The following is a 5,343-nucleotide window of genomic DNA, read 5'->3' on the forward strand; positions in this document are numbered from 1 at the left end:
TACAGATAGGGAAGGAGGAAATAAAACTGTCTTTGTTCACAGATGACATGCTTGTCTTTTTTTTGGAAAATCCCAAAGAACCAACAACAACAAAAAACTTACTGAACTAATAAGCAAGTATAACAAGACTGCAGTACACAACATTAATATGACAGCTGCTTTCCTATATTTCAGCAATGAGCAACTGGAATTTGAAACAAAAGTGGAAATACCACTGACAACAGCAAATGGTATTATTTTTTTAATTCATTTCAGAGAGGAAGGGAGAGGGAGAGAGAGACAGAAACATCAATGATGAGAGAGAATCATTGATCGGTTGCTCCTGAGCCTGCAACCCAGGCATGTGCCCTGACCTCATGGTTCATAGGTTAATGCTCAACCACTGAGCCACGCCAGCTGGATGCAAATGGCATTTTTATTAGGTAGAAATCTAACAAAAGATGAGTAGTATCTACATGCAGAAAATTACAAAACTCTGATTTTTAAAAATCAAAGATCTAAATAGATATTCCATATTTATGGGAGATTCAATAATGTTAAGATGTCAATTCATCCCATCTTGATTGATCTATAGATTCAATGTGATCCCAATAAAAATCCCAGCAGCTATTTTATAGATGTTGACAATTAATTCTAAGGTTTATATAAAAAGGTAATTACCTAGAAGATCCAACACAATACTGAAGAAGAACAAAGTTGAAAAACTCACATGACACAATTTCAAGATTTACTAGAAAGCTACAGCAATCAAGACAGTGTAGCATTGACAGGTCAATGGAACAGAACAGGAGTCAGACACAGACCCACACAGATCCAATCAACTGATCTTTGACAAAGGAGCAAAGATAATTCAATGGAGAAGGATAAGTCTTCAACAAATAAGAACAACTGGACATCCATAAGCAAAACAAACCAACAGGCAAAATTAAGACAAATACCTAAACCTTCCACCAAAAATATTAGTTCATAATGGATCACAGACCTAATACAAAACCAGAAAACTCATGGAAGAAAATATAGGAGAAAATCTAGATGACCTTGGGTTTGGTGATGACTTTTTAGAGACAACACCAAAAACTATTGTTCTGCAAAAGACACTTAAGAGAATCAAGAGCAGCCACCAACTGAGCAAAACCATTTGCAAACACATATCTGATAAAGGACTAGTATTAAATGTACAAAAAATTTATTGAAATTCAATAATAAGAAAACAAACAATCCAATTAAAAATAAGCAAAAGAGCCCAGAAAGGGTGGCTCAGTTGGCTGGAGCGTCATCCATACACCAAAAGGTTGTAGGTTCAATTTTTGGTCAGAGCAATGCCTACGTTGTGGGTTCCATCCTCAGTCGGGGCATGGACAGGAGGCTCCCTTGGATGTTTCTCTCTCTCTCCCTTCTCTCTCTCAATTCAAGAAACATATCCTTAAGTGAGGATTTAAAATTTTAGGCAAAACATCTGAACATAAATTTTAGACAGGAGACAAAGAGATAACAAAAAAGCGTATGAAAAGCTGCTGGACATCATTTTTCACTAGGGAATTGCACACTGAAACAAGATACTAGTAGATACCCATTAGAGTGGCCAAAAAACAAATCCAAAACTGACACTGTCAATTGCTATAGAGCAGTGGTTCTCAACCTTCTGGCCCTTTAAATACAGTTCCTCATGTTGTGACCCAACCATAAAATTATTTTCGTTGCTACTTCATAACTGTAATGTTGCTACTGTTATGAATCGTAATGTAAATATCTGATATGCAGGATGGTCTTAGGTGACCCCTGTGAAAGGGTCGTTCGACCACCAAAGGGGTCGCGACCCACAGGTTGAGAACCGCTGCTTAGAGGATGTGAGCATCAGGAGCTCACTCATTGCTGACGGGACTGCAAATGGCACAGGCACGCTAATATACAGTTTGTCAACTTCTTGCTAAGCTAAACAGTCTTTTCATACCACCTGGGTATTCGCCCCAATGATATGAAAACTTCTGTCCACATAAAACCTGCACACAAATGTTTACGGAAGTTTTGTGTGTGTTTTTTAATATATTTTATTGATTTTTTACACAAAGGAAGGGAGAGGCTATATAGAGTTAGAAACATCGATGAGAGAGAAACATCGGTCAGCTGCCTCCTGCACACCTCCTACTGGGGATGTGCCTGCAACCAAGGTACATGCCCTTGACTGGAATCGAACCCGGGACCCCTCAGTCCACAGGCCGATGCTCTATCCACCGAGCCACACCGGCCAGGGCTGTTTACAGAAGTTTTAATTTGTAATTGCCCCAAACTGGAAGCAAGTTGTCCTTCAATAGGTGAATGGAGTAGTATTCCGTGATAAAAAGAAGTGAGCTCTCAAGTCGTGAAAAAACATTGAGGAATCTTAACTGCAACTGCGAAGTGAAAGAAGCCCTCCTGAGGAAGGCTGCACTCTGTGTGACTCCAATTATTCTGGAAAAAGGAAGAGGGAAGGTACAGCAAGGGCAGGAAGGTCAGTGGCTGCCGGGAAGAAGCGGTGATTAGTCAAACCTGGGGACATCTGGGTGGTGAAACGATCCGGTATGACACTGTCATTGTGGTATACAATGCCACGCATTCGTCAAATCCCACAAAAGTTTTCAGCATGAACTTTAATGTTTGCAAATTTTTAAAATATCATTTAGCAGGTCAAGGGATACCCAATTGAATGCAGAATATGGCCCCCAAAATCTAAGTGCACTACAAATGCATGAAACCCAGGAGTGAAGGTGTAGGGGAGAGTGTTGACTATTTAACTTTGGAGATGAGTGGAGTCTGTAGGAAAAAGACCAAACAAATATACATGAGTCCTGTACTCCCCCAGGTGTGGGCTGGCCACTCTGACACTGCTACGCAGATACAGACATGAACAATTAAGAGAAAAGATGGTGGAGGGTGAGCAAGGTTCCAGTTAGAAACTGGAGTGAAGTTTACAGAAAAGCAAAGAAGCAAGATTTATACAGGGCAGCAGAGTAGGAGGATGCTGCACAGACATGCTCCCAAGAACAAGCTGGAATTACAACTGAAATACGGAAAGGATTCCTGAATAATCAACAGAAAACTCACCTGAGAGAACCCTGATACCCAAGGACTGAAGGTGGAGACGCATAGAGACTGGTAGGAAGGGCAGAGGCGTGAAAGGGCTGGCCAGGCACCCACAGACAGCAACTGAAGTCCCAGAGAGATATCTCAGCTGGGTGTGTGTGGGGGGGGGGGGAGGGGGGAGGGGTGCCACTGAGAACTCTGGGATCTAATACCCAAGCTGGGCTCCTCAGCAGAGAGGACCACATCTGAGGAGGGTGCCCACATAACATCTACCTGTGGAAAGCAGCGGGGTGCTGTCTGCCAGGGAGTGGTAGCTGAAAGTTCAGGCACCCTCTTAAAGGGCCAATGCACAAAAATTCCCTGTGGAGCCACCCACCTTGTGCTCTGGCAGAGGGAGGGCAGAGTGGACTGGAGCTGTGAAATCAGAATCCAGGACTGGGGACTCAGGGGATAGAGCTCAGAAGGCAGACACCCCGTTTCTGGGCCTGAGTCATTTCCTCAGCAGCGGGGAGCATTTTTTTCCCACACAGACATCTGCCTTGCCTGGGGGGAAGACAGTTGACTTACTCTATTGGAAACACCTTGCCTTGAGGCCACTTAGGAGATTAAAAATAACAATTAGCCTCCAGGCAGAGGCAACTGCCCCACCCTGTTGAAAAAAATCTCACTACACCTGAGGACGATTGCCTGGGGGTAATTCAAGTCAAAATCCTATTAGTCTGTAGACAGAGGAAGTCTCTGGAGGCTTTGAGTCTTTGCCTGATCTAATTAGTCAGAAACAGCCTTTAACACTGTCCTGCACTAGAGAATGAGAGGCGTACAGGATCTACCTAAAACATAGTCATACACCCAAACTGACAACCAAAATGAGGAAACAAAGAAACAACCCCCAAACGAAAGAACTAAAGAATTCTTCAGAAGAAGAGATAAATGAGGCAGAGATAAGAAATTTATTTGAAACAGAGTTCAGAGTAATGATATGTTAAAAATGCTCAACAGTATGAAAAAAATATAATAACTATACAAAAAGAAAAGTCTGAGATAAAAAATGACATAACACAAATAAAGAACAAATTGGAAGGAATACACAGCAGATTAGGGGAAGCTGAGGATCAAGTCAGTGAATTAGAAGACAGAGTTGAAAATATCACTCAATCAGAGAACCAAAATGAAAAAAACAATTAAAAAACAGGAGGACAGCTTAAGGGAGCTGTGGGATGATGTGAAACGTAACAATATTAGAATAGTAACAATATTAGAATAGCAGGTGTACCAGAAGAGGCAGAAAGGGAGAAAGGAATAGAGAAGGTGTTTGAATAATGGCAAAAAACTTCCCAAACCTGGTAAAGGAAAAAGTCACACAAGTTCAGGAGGCACAGAGAAACCCAAACAAGGAGAACCCAAACAGACCCACACCCACACATCATAATTAAAATGACAAAATTTAAAGACAAAGAGAGAATCTTAAAGGCAGCAAGAGAAAGGCAAATTGTTACCGGTTAATAATGCAGATTTTTTTCAATAGATAGAGTTCCACAGATGTTGATATATATGCAATGTGATATGTATGCTGTTTTGTTGTACTGACAACAAGCTTCAAAACTTCATATGTCAAATTTTCTGAAGGTGTTAACATCATAGATATTTTCACAACTAAAAATGTCGAATTTCATGCCAAAAAAAAAGAGTATTTGCGGGAAGTTTTAATTCATTACTTTATTTTGAAGAAAAGTGCTGCTGAAAGTTATCATATACTTCGGGAAGCTTATGGTGAACATGCTCCAGCTCAAGATACTTGTGAACGCTGGTTTAAATGCTTTAAAAGTGATTATTTCGATGTGAAAGACAAAGAACGTCCAGGTCAATTTGAACCACGCTTTGATCATAAAATGACCAGAATGAGCCAGAAGACACAGCAAAGTAATTTTGCTTCATGATAACGCACCATCACACACTTCAAAACAAGTTAAAGACATATTACTCGGTGTATCGGTTAATAATGCGGATCTTGTAATCAAAGAAAACATGATAATTTCAAGAGAAACATCCGAAGTGTTTTTATTCAAAGTAATGTCCATTGCTAGCTACACATTCCCCCCATCTTTCAGGTAATTTGTGGATACCGTCCCAATAGAACTTTTCTTGTTTTGAGGCAAACCATTCAGAGACCCAATTTTCCACTTCTTCATACATTTTGAAGTGCTGCTCAGAAAGTGCGTGTGCCATCGATTGGAACAAGTGGTCATCTGAAGGAGCAAGGTCTGGTGAATCCAGCGGGGGGAC

This window comes from Myotis lucifugus, unplaced genomic scaffold, assembly GCF_000147115.1.
Source record: "Myotis lucifugus unplaced genomic scaffold, Myoluc2.0 scaffold_422, whole genome shotgun sequence".
Taxonomy (NCBI): Eukaryota; Metazoa; Chordata; class Mammalia; order Chiroptera; family Vespertilionidae; genus Myotis; species Myotis lucifugus.